Here is a 20,276-nt window from a genome sequence, read left to right as displayed (position 1 = left end):
AGAGCCTAATTGGGCTTGAAAGCTATAGAGCTTGAAAATTTTGGGCCATGATTGGACTAATCGGTTGGGAAAAGAGAAATTCTTTGTGCACTGTAGGCAGTGTAGAAAATCTGATATTGAGCACATTATTTTATGTGATTGGTTTATGTAGTCATCATTTTTCAACACGTATTTAATACTTACAGTTTTATTTTTTTATTTAAAAATTTTGTATGATAAATATTTTTGTTCTTTAAAAATATTATGATATTTTATGACATATTATGATTTTTTACATGTTAAATGTCATAATATGGTCTAAAAAATTATGACATCTCATGGTATATTATGATATCCTGTATCAAATTATAATTTCTTGTATGCAGAATATCATAATGTGATTTAAGATATCATAATATAATGGAGGTATTTTTGTCCAATCATTTTTCAACACGTATTTAATATTTATAATTTTACTTTTTTGTTTGAAAATTTTGAATCGTGAAAATATTTTTATTTTTTTTAAAAAAATTATGACATTCCAAACAAAAAGATCATGGATCCAAATTAAATCTAGGCTCAAAAATTAAAAAAAAAAAACTGATCGCAAGCTGCATCTTTGACTATTGATATCCTTGAAATAACGCCACACTACATCATGTGCAAAAAAAAATAGCAGTACATTTGTAGTGCCACAAGTTATATTCTAAAATTTTATATTTATTTTATATTTGAACCATTAGCATATAGGATTGTATTAATTTTAATATGTCATCTAAAACTATATATTTATTTTATATTTCAATTATTAGTACATAGAGTAGGATTAATTTTAATATGCGCGAAGCTTTGCGGAAAATTTTTGAGGAGCCTAGAAACACTTTATAGCCATTCAAAAATACTTTTAGTATAATAATATTTGAGAAAAAAAATCTGAAAGCTATTTTTGTTTAGATAGAAAGTTAAAAAAAATTACTAAGAAAAAATTCTATTTGGAAATCCCTCCAAAAATACTTCCCAGCGTCTGCCAGGAAACCATTTTAAGTTAAATAAAATTTTCTTAATGACCAAAATACTTACAAATAAATCTCACAATTATTAAGCAATATTAGCTATAATATATTATGATATTTATTACATTACAACAAAATATTATTCTAAATATTATATTATATTATCGTAACATATCTCATGATAATAATATAATATTATATAATAATATTTTAATATAAAATAAAATAATATATTATATTAATACTATGCAATATTTTTCATTATTATTTTATTATATCAAAAGTACTTCTTAATTTAGTTACTAAATAACGCTTCTAAAATATAGTTACTAAAAAACAAACAACCTTTTAAAAAAAACTCTATTTTACCTTCATAATATTTTATTTTTTTGATTTTATTAGATGCAACTTGTTCATTTTTTTTTTTTTTAATATTTTACTTTTAAAAGCTCTAACGGTTCCACCAATACCAATCCAAAACATAGCCTTAATTTCCTGCAACGCCACCATATCACATTTTAAGGTGACTCATTAATTTGTCACGGGCTCTCACTTGGATGCCATTTCCCAGCCCTCTTATATTCCAACATAGGATCAACACATGCACTTGCACAGCTAGCAACGACATATCAAATGGAAAAACAAGTACCAATCTAGCTATCAACGAGTTTCCAAAACATAGCATAGTTCCACAAAAAGAGGTCTTTTTTTTTTTTTTTTAAAGGTAACAGGAAGAGGGGTTGTTAGCCACCAAAACAGAACTTTTGGGTTCCAGTACAGCACAAAAACCATCCAAGAACAGGAACCAAAGCCCCCTGCCCATAGACCAGTAAGATGACGATACTACATAGATAGATGCCCAAATCCATGAGATAATACTCACGGACTTCCCTCTAGTTAACTAGATGTGGTTGGTCCTCACAATCTCAAGATCATTGGAGAGGGCCTCGAAAGTTCCTACGAGCTTATCAATAGGGACAGTTCAAAGTGAGGTCAAGCTATTAAAAGTAAACCTTTAAAAAAAAAAAAAAAAAAAAAAAAAAGGCAAACAAGTCCTTCAAAAGTTGTGTTCATCTTAAGCACTAAACGTTATAGTATCTTTTACACTTGGATCAACCTGAGTGAACCCCTAAAATTCATCTAAACCATGGATATAGATTAAATCCACCATGAAGAGGGAAAAACGGAAACAAAGAATTCTCCCACATCTCCAATCTTGTTTTGAGATTAATTACAAAAGGCTTCCATGAATATCTCATGGTTTTTTGTGCAGCTTACACGATAAACACAGGAGCGCAGCGAGCTCAGGTTGACGCTGCATTATTATCAGTAGTTACGCTTGACCTCAAAGTTGAACTTGTTTAGCTTTCTGTAGTGATGCTAATGTTTCAATTGTATTAATTACAGAGAAATAATTCCATTAAAGGAAGCTAATGCACGCTTCAAAGAAGTCTGAAATGTGCTACCAAAAAAAAAAAGAACTCTGAAATGCAGGCAATACACAGCAATGACACATGGAGGCTCCTTTAGCCCATCCTATATAGATGGAATTGAGCCACTGCTAGTCCCGTTTATGTTTGTCTCGTAGTCAATAGTCGCATATCATGCCTGAAAGCTGTAATGAGACAGCACCTAGCCTAACAACACTATGTAAAGTTGTATTTTAAGTTTTTGATTTCTATACAATTAACCAAGAACTCTCTGGAGTATAATTAATATAGGACAAATATATGCCCTTGTACTCCTTCCATTCAAATCTTAATATCCTTACTGTTCTAAAAATCTAAATCTAATCAAATCCAATTGCAAACATCACGATTGCCTCATGACCAACTTCAAAAGAAACCCATATTATAGCATCCCATTGTCTAGAACGTGTAAGATATCCACTCTGATACCATTTGCAATCTTCTACGATCTCATCTATAAAATAAAAAGAGAAATACTTGTTTGGGTCCTTGGCCCTAGACAAATATCTAAAATTATCTCAATGTGCAACCAATTTGAGATTAAACAAATGTAAAAACGCATACTCTCTTTGCTCAAATCCTAGAATTTTTCCTAACCTAAAAGCTGAAACACCAAGGATGTAGACCGAATGAATGAAACTTAGATCCAAGAAAGTGAGAATTATTGGCTTATAATGAGATCTGAATGAACCATAATCTATAGTTACGCCTATTTTATCACTATTCGAAATATGAGAGGAGTGAGAATATAAGAGTAAGATAGATGCATTATCTCATCACTACCTTGAATGTACGGGGAGACAGATTGTAGAAATGGTAAAGCGAAGATAACCATCATGTATGATTATAAAGACCCACAATATAAACTAGCAAGAATAAGCATCAACAATTACGTGGTAACAAATATTCGAAGAGTTAATGAAGGCCGCTTATAAATATCAAATTGAAACGATCCTTCTCACTAATCCATGAAATCAATTTATCTTTAATTTATTCTTATTTTATCTTTATATATTTTACTAATATCCTAGTAGGACTTTAATTTATCAATAAGAATAATCGTAGAATACTTTGATTGTACCTTTGACTACACCCCATCTTTCCTTCTACAAAACAGGCGGTGTGAAGATGATGGAAGATCTTAAAGGACAATCCCAATTTAAAAGAGGATGTGTGTGTTGTGCAATCCTTCATAACAAAGAGGAGCGTATACAACAATCAATCCAATCATAAACACCATCATCAACCTATATCAGTCTTCACTAATCTAAATATAATCAAATTTAATCATAAACACCACCATCGATATATGATCAATTTCAAAAAAACCATGCTAAACCTCAAGTCTACATGGGCCATGGGCCATGTCTTCTTTGATACCAATAATAAAGGACCCCACACAAAAAGCTGAAGTTATATTATTGTAGATTTCTTGAGTCTTGATTCTAAAATAAGTGCCCCCTTAGGGGGTGTTTGGTGACCTAATTGGGATTACTATGTTAATCTAAGATCACTGGTGATCACAAATCCTGGGATGATCTGATCCCTAGTGATCTAAGATTATCATGTTTGGTTAGTTATAGTATAGTGATTAAAGATTTTCGGATATATATAAAAAACTTGTTTGGTATCCTATGAGAATCCAAAATTATCGACTATATAATACGAAAAATATCACTGACATATCTCAGATGGAAAGCAAAAAATGATAGAGGAGAGATGGAAAAAGAGAGAAGCCTCAAATTACTGTGATTAGGTTCAAGAAACGAAATTACTACTTCAAGTCACTCTCTCAACAAAGCTTTGAGAGTTGGAATAGAGGATTGAGGCAGAAAATTTTTTTTAAAAAAATCTAATAGATTTTTTTTTAAAATCACCATAGCAAAAAAAAAAGATTTTTTTTTTTTTTTTTGTGAAGATGACGTCCCAACTACCCACCTAGCACGCATAAATAATATCGCTTATGCGCATGAAAAAATATCATGATAAAAAAATAGATTTCCTCTTTTAAGAAGTCTTTGGATTATGAGGATATTTTAGTTAACGTATTTTAATATAAAATTATCATAATTGAGTGATGTTGGATATCTGTCCTTAAAATCGGATTTTCTATCATCGTGTTAGACAGTGATTTGAGAAGTGAGGATGATTTAAAATCATTCCAAATAGGATCATCATGGTACAACCAAATGCAGTAATCTCATCATCTTCACCTACATCATCCTTGATCTTAATTGGATTATCCCATACCAAATACCTCCTAGTGTAGAACTAAGTAGAACTAAACACATTCTGGATGGATTTTCACACACACCTATTTAAACTCTTGCTCTCTCACTAGATTAAAGATCTAAATTTAGTCAAATTTAATTACAAATATCATGATCTAACTCTGATCAATCCCAAGGCTAAAGTTGCAATCACCCTTAGTTTGCACTCATACTATTTATAATAATTTAGGATCTTGTCCAAAAGGCTAGCCAAAACTTTACATGCATCGGAAAAATCACCAAGGAGTCCACTTAACTTCTAGGTAGTCCTTTCTAGAAAAAGGTTTACAAATCATATTATAGCAAACCAAACCCATGAACCTTATGGTCTAGAGGGTAATATAATAGCATCATTTTAGACTAAGCATAGGTTAATCGTAATAAATATGATTATATTTAATTTGATTTAAATCCTTAGCCTAAAAAAAAATATTAAGTTTTAAATGAAAGAAATATGTAAGGATCCATATAGATATGTATTTAATCCCACATTAATAGTGCATAAAGAATTAGCTTGTGTATTTATATACATATGAAAACTAAAATATAACTTCCAGCAAATTTTTTTGGATAAGATCTTGAATTGTTACAAATGACATCAAAAGATATCTATCTTATGGCCCATATAGACTAACGCACACAATAGCAAAAACTCTTTTAAGGTGATCATGAGCAAATATTTGTGATTGAATTTGAACTAGCATGCCACTTTATAATCGACCACAGATAGATCATAATGTTTGTGATTAAATCTAATCATATTTGAATCACTAGCCTATCAAAAATTCAAAGCTTAATAGACAAAATGTATTTAAACTCTCATAGATTATGCACCAAAACGACCTTAAATACACGTACACGACCAAGAAATCCAAAACAATTTCTTCTAACTAGCTTGTTTTTTTCTTTCTTTGCACAGTTTCTAACTAGCTTGTTGTGTGCATTACTACAAATTACAAATGGTATAAAACGGATGAGCTCACAACCTACATAGCTTAGGGGCATTGCAGAATTGACTTTTTGGGGGCATGACCATAGACCAATAGTGGTGTCTGTTACTAGATTTAATGAACTTGAATCCCTAATCTAATAAGGACATTATTATACAAGTTCCAAATTGAGGATGTTTGGTTCCACACTAACTCTTTGTGAGCTAAAAATATGCTCAAAACTATTCAAATCCCAGATATAAGCATCTAATTAGAAAAGTTACTAACATGCTTATTTAGGTATTCGCTGCAAATGGTAAAAAAAAAAAAGAAGAGAGATGTAACCATCGATGGTAAAAAAAAAAAACCTTCAGATGGAATAAATATTCACTGTAACGATTATACCACGTTATATTTATCACAAATCAATAAAAGTCTTTCTTTTCACCGATAAGGAAAAGCACTGACATCAGCATATTTTACATGACATCAACGTTAGTTGTTAACCGCGTTAGTTGATATTGATGATTAAATATTAAAAAAATAAAAAAAAATTGGTAAACACGAACATTTCATCTTTCAAACTTTCTATCATAAAAAACTTTTTCAGCTTCTCTCCCTTTAGCTCTACCCTTTTGATAGCTACGGAAACATTCATTAGAATATGATAAGTTATATTTTCTTTTTCCTGTATTGCTCATCCACTTGCAAAATTGCATGAATGAAATAAAAACATGAATAATCTATTTATGGTGGTAGGTCTCCATTATATGTTAATTTTTATTAATTTATGACAAATGTGACGTGGTGTATCCGTTATAACGAATATTTATTCCTCAAGTTGGGAGCAAAGACAGAGTAGCAGTAAAGGCTCAAAGGGAGGCTGTGATCAAATTAATTACTGGAACTTTCGTTTCAATGAAATGCATATTATCTAAGGACCAACCGGCTCGCTTGAACCCAAAATGGTTCAAATAACCTGCCGGTCCGTCCACGGTTTTGAATGTTTTTTTTTTTTTTTTTGGTAAAATTGAATGGATTTTAAAGCAATCGAGTTTTGAAGGATATACCGTGGGTGGCTGGAAGTACAAGTAGCCAATCCAGACCGTTGTTTAAGCGTGAAAGAAGAAAAGGATTTCCCGTCCTTGGAGATCTATGCAGGCTGATGAATGTAATTTGAAGGGCTTCGGAAACTGTGTAGGATGTGATCCAACGTTCAACATTGCAACAAAAAAAATTAATCAATCTTTCCCCACACGGTCAGCGATGTAAAGGAAACCAATCCACCATCGCAAAACCAACCGTTGATAAAAGATTTGTCTCAAACATCCAAGTTATTTTTAAGCAGCACAGAGCCTGGCGTGGTGAAAGCCCTCAAGCAGCAAATGTTTTGAGAAACAGGCTGTTGCATCAAGACTCTGGAGATACTGATGTGACAAAGGACGAAGGAAGATTCAGACACTGGGACATCAGGACAGCTCTCTTTGCCGACATATGATTTATCTATGCAAATTTTTACGTGCACAGTAAACTACGTAAAATAATAAATATTAAAAAAAATAAAGTAATTAATTATATTTATTAAAATATATCATAAAAAATAATTATCGATAAAAATATAGTGTCGGTGTTGAAATCAAAGCATCGATAATGGATGATATTAATTTTTTATTTTGTAATACAAAATTAGCGTTGGTAATTAATCTAATTATCTATGTAAAAAAAAATATAGGCAATTAGGTCTTATTGCCTATGTAAATTTTATGTCGGCAAATATTTTTTTAAAATAAAAAAATTAATTAAAAAAATATTTATTTATGTAAATTTTACATAGGCAATAAATCCTACTTGTCTATATTTTTCTCTTACATAGGTAATTAGAATAATTATCGATGCACAATTAGCATCGACAAATGTTTGATGAAAATAAAAAATTAATAAAAAATAAAATCATTTGTCAACGAAAAATTTTGCATGGGTAATTATTCTAATTACCTATACAACAAGAAAGCATTGACATTTATGACTTATTGCCTATGTAAAGTTTACGTTGATAAATATTTTTTAAAAATAAAAAAATTAATTAAAAAAAATTACCTATGTAAATTTTACATAGGCAATAAGTCCTAATTGCCTACGATTTCCTCTTACATAGATAATTAAGTAATTGACAATGCAAAATTAACATTGATAAATATTTTATGAAAAAAATTAATAAAAATCATTTGTGGACGTAAAATTTTACGTCGGTAATATTCTAATTACTTACGCAAGAAGAAAATATAAGCAATTAAGACTTATTACCTATGCAAATTTGCATCAAAAAATATTTTTAAAATAAAAATTAATTAAAAAAATATTTGCCAATGCAAATATTATGTAGGCAATAGGTCTTAATTACCTACGTTTTACATTAACGTAGGTAATTAGATTAATTGTCGATGCAAAATTAATATCAAAAAATAGATTACGAAAATAAAAATATTAATAAAAAATAAAACTATTTGTCGATATTAAATTAACATCATCAATTTTTCTAATTACCTATGCAGGATGATAGCATAGGCAATTAGGCTTCATTGCCTATGCAAATATTGCATCAACAAATATTTTTTTAAAATAAAAAATTAATTAAAAAGCAAAACATTTGCCAATGCAAAATTTGCAGAGGCAATAAAGCTTAATTGTCTATGCTTCACTCCTGCGTAGGTAATTAAATTAATTTTCAATACTAATTTTTTATCGATAAATTTTTATAAAAATAAAAAAAATTAATAAAAAATAAAATTATTTATCGATACAAAGTTAGCATCAGTAATTAATCTAAGTACCTACGCTAGACGGAAGTGTAGGAAATTAGGCTTGTTGCCTACACAAATTTTACGTCAGAAAATATTTTATCAAAATAAAAAAATTAATTAAAAAAAATTATCGATGCAAAAGTTGCATTGGCAATAATGCTAATTTCCTACACTTCCATCTTGCGTCGGCAAATATTTTTTTAATTAATTTTTTCATAAATATTTTATTGATATAATTTTAGAATTTAAAGTCCATATTCAATGTTCATTATCTAAATAACTATCGTTAGAGTATCGTCACAAAAGTCCATCTCGATCCAGTAGCCCTATTTATATCAATCAATAAAATTTGATTTCGATGTTTACGAACGACTGCATAATGATCTGATAAATATAAATCACCGATGAGTTTAAAAATTTATAATAATAATCTCGATAATATTTATAGTGTACTATCAAAATTTTACTTCAATCAGACATCATTATCATAGTCAATTTAACATGGAATTATTTCAACCGTTAAATGAAAAATGAATGATCAAAAGGCCAAACAGCATTCGATTATAAGATGATTTTTTAGATAAACGATCTTTGTTACTACTTTGATCATTTATACAGTGGTGATCGTAAAATTCAAACCGCACGTATATGAACGATCGAAAACTATATATCCCTTAATACTCATTCTTAAGGTCCTTAAGTAATTATACTTGTACTTTTGTAAGAACTATTTAACATAGATGGTTCATATATATACGGTTTGGACTTTATAATCATTACTATACAAATAATAAAAATAGTAGCAAAGATTATTTATCTAAAAAATCATCTTAATCGGACGTCGTTTGACCTTTTGATCATTCATTTTTCATTTAACGATTGAAATCATCCCATGCTAAATTGACCATGATAATGATATCCAATTGAAGTAAAATTTTGATAGTATACAACAAATATCATCAAAATTATTATCATAAATTTTTAGACCCATCGGTGGTCTTTATTTATCAGATCATCAAGCGGTCGTTCGTGGCCGTCGAAATCAAATTTTATTGATTGAGATAGCTAGGGCTATTGGATCGAGACGGTCTTTTGTGACGATACTCTAACGATAATTATTTAGATAATGAACGATGAAGATGGACTTTAAATTCTAAATTTATACTGTCTATTTAGATAACAGTAAATTATTTACAAAAAATAAAAAAATTAAATTAAAAAAAAATTGTCGATGTAAAATTTGTGTAGGCAATAATGTAATTACCTATACTTATATCTTACATAGGTAATTAGGATAATTTTTTACGCTAAATTGATGTTGGCAAAAGGTTTTATTTTTTTATTAATTTTTAATTTTAGTAAAATATTTGTCGATGCAAATTTAGCATAGATAAATATACTATTTATTGATGTTAAAATTTGCATCGGTAATTAGGTATTATTTTTGATGTAAAATTTGCATCCATAAATCATTTCAAATAAAAAAAGAATCTGTCGAACCCATTCCCCCCGTGCATTTTCATCTCCCGCCCCCGCCCTCCTCCAAACCCTATTTCCCTGCCAAACCACCACTCCTATCCCCATTTCCCTCTCTCCCTCCCTCTCCTTCGGTCATCACTGCTGTTGCCATCGGTCGTCGCTGCTCTCGCCGTCGGTCGTCACCACCGTCGCCGACTATCTAAGGTATTTTTTTTTGGCTCCATGGGGAAGGGAGGAGCAGGGGGGAGGGGATGGCCACCGGGATTGAGGGTGGAGGATCGGGTGGGGGGGGGTGGTTTTGTATTCTTGCAGACCGCCGTTGGGGCCTGAGGGAAGGGGAGGGGAGCCTAGTGATGCGAAGGCCGAGGACAGACTGTCAAGGCCCGAGGGGAGGGGACGGCCGTCGGAGCTAGGGCTAGAGGACTGGGGGGTGGTTCTGTGTTCCTGCATACGGCCGTCGGGGTTGGGGGGGAGGGGATGGGGGCTAGTCGTGCGGAGACCGGGGGTGGAGTGGCCAGGGTTGGGGGGGTTGTGGCGTGCAAGGGAAGGAGGAGGAGAGAAAAAAATAAAAAAATTAATTTTTAAAAATTAATAATTTATTAATAAAAATAATAAAAATATTAAAAAATATTAAAAAATAAAAATGATAAATAAAATTATATAAAATATTTAAAAATATTTAAAAATAAATTATTTTTTGTAATGAAAATAGTTAGGTTTTTAGAATAATGATAAAATATTATTTTTAAAAAAATAATTTAAAAAAATATGAGGGGGGCACTAACAGGAGGGGTCGGCCCATGGGGTGAATGGACTGGCCCAGCACGATCCATGGACCAAATGGGCTGGCCTATGGGGCCTGGCCTATTTTTAGGGCCAAATGGGCACCATGGGGGGTGGAAGGAGAAGTATTAATGGGTTTCGATTTTTGGATTTCAAATCCAAAATTTGAATTCGATTTGCTTCATTAGGTTATATTTAGTCCCTGTTGTTTAATGCACATTACTTTTGCTTGTTATAATTTAATACTTTTGCTTGTTTAGTCTCTGTGTTTTATTGTGATTAGCCGAATCCTCTAGTAAATTTTTAATGCATATGAGCTGTTGTTATTAATAATTTTATATTTTATAATTATTTATTAATTTAACTGATTAATTAGGTGTTTATTTTTATAAAATTTGTATTGCATAGAATCATAGGTCCGGGATTTGGGTCAAGATCCGATCCAGGATCTGATCGGTCCAGGATCTGATCGTGATTTAATGCATGCATTGGTATAACCTTAGACTCTCATTCAAGAGTCAGTCCCAGAGTCTGCAAAATGGACTCTATGAATGGCTTTTGAATGCCCCCTGATGGTGGAAAATATTTAATGCCAACTGTAAGTTATACATTGCATGGAGATCAGAAAAGAAGTTTTTATGAGTGGTTAAAAACTATAAAATTTTTTGATGGTTTTACCTCCAACATTTCAAGCCGTATGAACTTGAAAGACGGCAGTATCTCAGGTATGAAGAATCATGACTCTCATATTATGATGCAGCGTCTTATATCCGTTATGATGCATGGCTTCTCGACCCTAAAGGTACATAATACACTTATTGAATTGGGTATTTTCTTTCGAGAATTATGTTGTCAGAAACTCTAAGTTGATATACTTGAGAAGCTTCAATTAGACATTACCCTAATTCTGTGTAAGTACGAAAAAAATTTTCCATCATTATTTTTCAATATTATGGTATATTTGGCGGTTCACCTTTTAAGGAAGGCTTTGCTTGTTGGGCCAATCCAGTACCGATGGATGTATCCTATTGAGCGGTAATAATATTATAAAAAAATTAATTTTTTTACTTAATTTACAACCATTACAATTTTAATTACGTATGTTTTATATTTATGTTTATCATTTTGTATATGCAGATTCTTGTATAAGTTGAAATAATATGTGCGAAATAAGACACGTCCAGAAGGATCAATTATGGAAGCATATATTTTCATAAAATATCTTACATTCTGTTCAATGTACCTCGATGACATAGAAACACGATTCAATCGTGAAGAGCACAATACAGATAGAGAGTAGGCCGACATTGAATCTATATTATCTATTTTTAAGGTTAATGTTTGTCTCATTGGTGGAAGAAAGTACAAACATATGGACATAGAAGAGCACGACCTGACGTATTTTTATGTACTAAATAATTGCGAAGAAATCTATCATTTTATGAAAAAAGTATGTTTACATAATCAATATTATATACTTTTCATGAGGTAAAATAAATAATAAGCATGCATTTATTTTAGAGAGCATAAAGATATATTATTGCTTCAAAACAATAGAGATATCGAGGGACGACATCAAAGGAAGTTCGCAACTTGGTTCAGACAACGTGTAAGCACTATAAGAGTTTTATTCAACTTTTTATTATATATAATATATATAAATGATTTATCATAATTTATGCGTATGTTATTGCAGATGATGTTAATGTACTATAATAAAGAAGATGATGCAATCGAAGAACTATATGATTTGATATGCCACCTCGATCCTAGAGTTTCATGTTATAGCTCATGTATTGTTGGTGTCATCAGATTTGATACAAGGGATCTTGATATGCAAAGGCGGACTTAAAATAGTAAAATTTTGACGTTGGAAACTGATGAAGATAATGAGATTGAATATTATGGTATATATCCTAACAGATATTATACAGTTAAGATATGCGTCAAAATAATTTATTTACCTGTTTAAATGTCAATGGTGGGATATTAGCAATAATAGAACTGGTATTCATAAAGATGCATATTTCACAAGCATCAACTTTGTGAGAATATGGTACCAATCCGATCTTTTCATACTCGCTAGTCAGACAAAGTAGGTAATATACCTAAAGGATACGAGATATAAAGGCAAATGGTATGTTGTACAAAGTATTACACCAAGAGGTGTTTATGACATAAATGTTCATTTTGAGCTAGAAGCAGATAAGGATTTCTTTCCAGAGGAATAGAAAATAGCTGACTTGGGATAGTACAGTGCCGATATTGGAAGTATATCTCTTCTGATTAGGGATGACGTGCAACCTAATAATATTAATATCAGTGAATTAAATCTGAATATGTCGGAGGATGATGATGACAATGATAACAACTTCATAAATGATGGCAAGAAAGATTATACATTGATAGATTATGATGATGAAGATATTGATAATCCTTCTGATGAAGATACACACATTGAATAATAATATATAATTTTTTAAAAAAATTATATATTTTATATTTTATATATCAAGTATTGATGTAATTTTTTATCCTTATTATACTGTCTCTAATATATTATTTGATACAGGCATGGCACCAAGAAGACGACGGCACAGGATGGGCCCATGTGGAGATGAGGTAGCCACATCATCTCTTATGATGACAGGTTGATTTTATATATTATTATTTTATATATTTAATTTATTTTTATTTTTTTATATGTATAAATAACTGATTTTAAACTATGCCATCAGGAGAACTATCTGAGCGGAGAGGGCCACATGGAGATGTCGGTACATTTCCATCCGAGCAGCAGTCGACTCATCCAGAGGTAGGTACATCATCTCCTGCTATGATAGATTGATTTTATATATTATAATTTTTTATATTTAATTTGCTTTAGTTTTTAATCATGTATGAATAACTGATTTTATGCTACGCGACTAGGAAGACCATTTGACGGGTGGGATCCATATAGAGATATTGATACCTCCTCATCCCAGCACATGGCTACTGAGGCAAGCACATCATCTCCTGCCATGACAGATTGATTTTATAAATTATAATTTTTTATATTTAATTTATTTTAAATTTTTATCATAGATAAATAACTGATTTTAAGCTTTTATTTTGCTGTAGCTGATATGTTATTAAGCGATCTCGTGGAGCCGTCAGAAATGAGAAGCAGGAGTAGAAGTGGGCACATCCCGAGAAGAGGATGAGGGTTGTCATCCCATCAGGATATGTCATGCCAATTCAACACCACGTTAGAGATCCGTACGTATATGAGGTTGGCATTATTATTCGAGCGTACGCTCTCCTGATGATGTTCGATTGACGGAGAGTTTCGAGGCCGTAAAAGCAGATTCTCCTCAACCATTTATCCATAACTAAATATAAATTACATTGTATTTTTTAAATACAGATCTTTTTATTTATTTCATATTTAATTTGATAAGTACTTAATTTTTATTTTTTTAAATCTTATATGTTGTATATTATTTGTGCAGCACGACTTTGATATCGAGGAGATTGATACCCCATGCATGCGAGAGGCTATCCTTAGATATATGAGGAGATTGCTTAAAAGATTCAGATATGACCTCCATAGCCACTGGAAGGAGGTCTCTAGTGCACATGGGGTGACGGCGGCACATGAGATATCCCACAGGAATGTTTCACGCCCCGACTAGGATCTTCTCTGCAACAAGTAAAAGGACCCTGCATACCCGATATAACATTATATATAATAAAAATATGAATTATCGAATTGATGTGGTATAATATATTCACTAATATCTTGAATGCATTTGCTTATTAGGCCTTTTGTGAAAAGAATGCACAAAACTGATTGAGGCTCATGGTGATGCATTGTGCTGGATCGAAGTCATTTGCATAGCATCAGTATGAATTGGTAAATACATATACATACATCTTTAATAATTTTTTTAGAATATGTGTGTGTCTGTGTAATTACATTCATAAATTTTAAAAGAATATTGAGACAGGACAGCTACCCAGGTGAATTGACATCTGCCAGAGGACCCATGATCGGACAATGGGGGAGTGGCTTTCTGGGACTAGGAAGAGCATATAAATATTAATTGATTAAGTTCTATATTTCAATTTCATTATGAAGTTTAGACTTTTGATTATATTTATTTTTTTCTTTAATTAGTAGCGAATGATGGAGATACGATCCCAGTCCATCGTTGAGAGCTCCACCCCACCCATAGATGATGATATCTGTGATGAGGTGCTTGGTAGGAGGCCCAGTTATATTACGAGATTGGGATATGTGGTTGTGGCCCCCATCTCCTCTAGAGCATCATATGTTTTTTGTGATGCTCGTCTCTATGAGGCAGAAAGGAGACATGAGGAGATACGTCGAGCTAAGGAGGAGCACCGTAGATCTCAGGAGGACATAGCGGCCCTACAACATGACATTATTGAGCTTAGGTCCCAGCTTGCAGTATTTAGGATGAAGCTTGATGAGTTAGTTCGTCGCATGCCTCCCTCACCACCTCCCGACGTCCCTACTGATGCCTATGATGATGACTCCACCGATGATGATGTTAGATGTCCTCTTATGATTGATATTATTTTATATTATTTTTAATCTATATATTTTCATCATTTAGTAAATAATTAGTTTGCTAATTTAATTTTTTAATCTATTGCAGGTATGTGATACAGCTTGGTATGTAGAGTTTTATTTTGTATAGATGTATATATTTTTATATGATATTTTATACGATTGTATATATACTTGTTTTGTTACATATATGGTTATAAAAATAAACATAATATATACATATATATATATACATATATATATATACATATATATATACATATATATATATACATATATATATACATATATATATATACATATATATATACATATATATATATATATATGTATGTATATATTGTGTTATTGTTAAAGTGAAATAAATTTGATTCTGACATACGTGTGAATGAAGAAGGTAGTATACACTATATATATTTGTTTATGTACAAATTTATAAAAAAAATTATAAAAAATTATCATGAAAGTAATTAGTTTTTTTGTAAAAAAGATAATTAGTGATGTAAGAGAAGTGTAGGTAAAAATCTTTAGCAATGTTAATTAACATCAGTAAATAAAATATAGCATCGCCAAAGGACGTGCTGGGGTGTCGGGCATGCCACCATTAGCGATGCCTATAAAATATTTATCGATGCTAATTAGCATCGCTAAATGGTGATGCAAAATTAACACAGGTAAAGATCTTTGGCGATGCTAATAATCATCGATAAATATTCATTTGCATCGTCAAAGAACATGCCAGGATGCCGGATGTACTACTATTAGCGACGCTAACTACAATTATCAATGTTCATTAGCATCGCTATTTTTTCTATGCTTAGTTTGCATCGCTAAATATAATATTAGCGATGGAAAATAAGCATAGGTAAAATAAGTATCGCTAAATGACGATATTAGCTCTTCGATTCTGGCACACCCTTTTGCGATACTACTTAATATTTTTTTATGCTAAAGTGGTGTCGCTAATAATATTTGACGACGTAAAATTAGCATCGCAAAAAACACATTTGGTGATGCTTGATAAGCGTAGGGAAACTAAAACTTTTTCAACAAAATTTTTGCATCGCTAAATATATATTTACCGATGCTTTGTAAGCATAGCTAAATTGACTATTGCCGATACTTTCTTTTTACATAGATAAATGTAACTAACTACGCTTCAGTTAAACATTGGCAAAACCAAATATTTACTGGCGTTAAAAAATAAACATCAACAAATGGAATCAACAACCCCTTATTGCCGACGCTTATTTGTCGATACTTTTTACGTCGGTAGTTATTTTTTACAATACTTTTTTAGATTTAGCTACGCTTTGTTTGTGTAGCTAATTGTCTTATCTCTTGTAGTGCCCACAAAAAAAAATCCACTTGCATTGAAGGTAGTGGGTCTCCGACAAAGAACTCTTTGATGCTTAGGTCAGCGAAAACTTAAGTACAGATAAAAAGAATATGAAAGCTGAGAGTGGCTTGGATTGGCTTACCAGAGCTTGCCTAAGGGTCTCCTCATTATCTTTTTATTATTGAAATTTTCATAGGTGCTAGTGCACGTGGATTTCAAAAATTTTTCTAAATGTAAAATACAATAAAAAATTAGATTAAAATAATTTTAATCTAAACTTACATTCATCATATGAAAGTACCTACGGATCTAGTTCATATACTGAAATTAATATAAACTGATTTTAGCATGAATAAAGAAAAGTTTGTGATCAATTCACATACCTAAATCACTTTTTCTTTGCTTTAAATCTTTAATAGGGGCTGAATCCAATTCAATCCCTGGATTTGGGATTAAGCAGATTCTGAATTAGCAGCACAAATGTTCTGCCTCTATGGGTATCTACAGGGCCGACCTGGATAGGCTCCTCTTAATACAATGCACTTGAACTCAAAATTTGAATAGGCTTGAATCAAGCTTGAATAGGGATCAACCCTTCAATCCTTTTTGATCTTTCTTTCTTGATTCTTGAACAAGCCAAGAACCTTTCTTGATCTCTCAACTAATCAAGAAGAACTACTATCAAGAAGTGATTGTAACAAACTCCTAACAAACTTGAGAAGAAGAAGAAGAAACCAAGAGCCTTGGCACCAACTCTTGACACCAAGGAAGAGGATGCCACCCACCTCTCTCCTAGATCCAAGAGAGGATGCCTAGAGAGAGAGGACATGGGCTAGAGAGAGGAAGAGGAGGGGAGGTGTTGGGCACAATAAGGGTGGCAGTAAGGATGAGAGAATATGTGATATGAAGAGAAATAGGGCTAGGATCCTTTAAATAGATAACATAGTAAAATCAAAATTTTTTTTTGATTTAATCTAAACCATAAATCAAGCATCCAACTATTGAAGGCCATTGAATCAAATTCAATTAGATTCAAATCAAGTATAGAAATTGGCTAAAGCTTATCATATAAGTAAACCAATCATAAGAGAAATTAGGTTCATTCAGATGCTAGCAAGGTTAACATGAACCCAATAGAATTTCTGTAAATCTATACTAGTTGGTGCTTCATAAGCTCAATTTAAACCAATCCAGAGCTTCTCTCTTTAATGTGTGACCCCATAGGTTCAATTCTGTCTAGTAGTGAGATATATTATGATTTCTATCATAGGTATCATTGAAATCTCTTTCAGTGGATCGGAACAATTCTACTCTAACTCGACAAAGATCATTGATCCAGAATGATCTTATTGAACTCTCACATTCCAGCAGAACTGAAATAGAATCTCTAAATGTAGTTAATGTGTGATACAGTCCCTCTATCGTGAGTCCCGACTAGATGACAGATTATGGATAAATCGTCAAACCACATCATCAGTCATATAATATATCCAATCAGCTCAAGTCTAATGGTGATTTCAAATAAATTTTTTTATTAATTACATTGCTATGGTCATAGATTTGTGGACTTAGCTTCTCAAATTTCATAGGACTACTCTTTATCAAGAGCAATAGATCTCATCTAGATGTATACGTTGCTCCCACAGCTCAATCAACTGAAGCCAACATCCACTATAAAGACTCATAATCGAATCAATGCTTATGTATATTCATACAGCAGTCTTACTATGAGCAACTATGACACCGCAGATCAAAGGATCAGTCACACAACTATAGCATCGAGATGATCACTGACGATTGAATAGAAATCTTTATGATCTCTTATATGGTCACGCTCAATACTAATAATTTTCTAACAACTATTCGTATTTACCGTTCAGTATCTCTACACTGTAAATTAGAGACTCATCTACCTTGAAGGAAGCAAACTATGCGTCAGTCTATCTGGATTGATCACCATCCCCATGACCATCCTATGATCGAGAGTAATTTAGGAATCGATCATACATACCTCTAATTCTCAACACTTGAGAATATATATCATAACATCAATTTCAAAGATAATTCAAAGACACATAATACTTGAATAGAAAAAGAAAACTTATTCTTCATTGATTAAATCAATAGTTTAAGTATAAATTTGTATCATAGAATGAATAATATCTTTGTCAATAATTGACTTTTAAGACATATATTTAACAATCTTTCACTTAGACTAAAGTCAATTGGCCATTAATCTAAGTTCCATTTTCTCAAAGTGAGCTTCTATTTTGGGCTGGCTCAACTACTTTGTCAGTGGGTCTGCTACGTTATCTACAGAATCTACTCTTCACACCTCGACATATTATTTCTCGAGGTAGTCGCGTATGATATGAAACCACCTCTCAATGTATTTGAATTTTTGATGAGATCGGGGCTTCTTAGCAAGTGCTATGGCTCCATTGTTGTCGTAGTACAATGGTATGATATCTGATGTCATTGCACCAAATTTTGCGATAAATTTTTTGAACCATAATTTTTTTTTTATAATATCCAAAGTAGCGACATACTCAGCCTCTGTGGTCGAATCTGCGATGATGCTCTGTCTGGAACACTTCCAACTGACTGCACCACCATTGCAAATGAATACATACCCGATGTAGACTTTCTATCATCAGGATCCGACATAAAGTTTGAATCTGTATAATCCTCAATCTATTGCTCAGATACTCCTCCAAAGACTAAGAACAAATCTTTAGTCCTTTGTAAGTACTTAAGAATGTTCTTCACAGCTATCGAGTGTTGATTGTCAGGATTCGACTGATATCTGCTTGTAACACTCACAGCAAGTGTAATATTAGATCGAGTACATAACATGGCGTACATAAGGCTCTCTATCGTCAAAGCATAAGGGATCCTACTCATATGCTCGATCTCCTCAGAAGTGATAAGATACATCATCTTGAAAAGTCGAATACCATACCTAAGGAATAGTAAACTCTTTTTGGAGTTTTTTATGCTGAACCGCTTCAGCACTTTCTTTATGTATAGCTTTTGTGATAGACCAAGAATCTTTTTAGATCTATCTCTATAGACCTTTATTCCAAGGACATAAGACGTTTCTCTTAGATATTTCATAGAGAATTTCTTAGACAATCATGTTTTGACCGAGGTCAGTATAGAAATATTATTCTCAATAAGAAAGATATCATCCACATATAATATGAGGAAGACAAGCGCATTCCCACTGATTTTTTTATAAACACAAGATTCTTCTTCATTTTTGATGAAATCAAATGATTTGATCGCATCATCAAAATGAAGATTCTTGCTCCAAAAAGTCTGCTTTAGTCCATAGATGGACCTTTGTAGCTTGCAGACTCGATAATCACTATCATCGGACATGAAATCTAGAGGCTGCTTTATATAGATATCTTCTTTAAGATATTAATTCAGAAAAGCTGTTTTCACATCCATATGTCGGATTTCATAATCATAGTAAGCTACAACAGCAAGCAATATGCGGATAAATTTCAGTATGGCTATAAGTGAAAAAGTATCATGATAGTTAATACCTTCGTGCTGACTATAACCCTTCACGATCAGTCTTACCTTATAGGTCTCTATCTTATCATGGATATCTATTTTTTTTTTGT

Source organism: Elaeis guineensis, chromosome 16 (assembly GCF_000442705.2).
Source record: "Elaeis guineensis isolate ETL-2024a chromosome 16, EG11, whole genome shotgun sequence".
NCBI lineage: Eukaryota > Viridiplantae > Streptophyta > Magnoliopsida > Arecales > Arecaceae > Elaeis > Elaeis guineensis.
The sequence above is the reverse complement of the archived record's forward strand: the minus strand, read 5'-3'. Positions refer to the sequence as shown.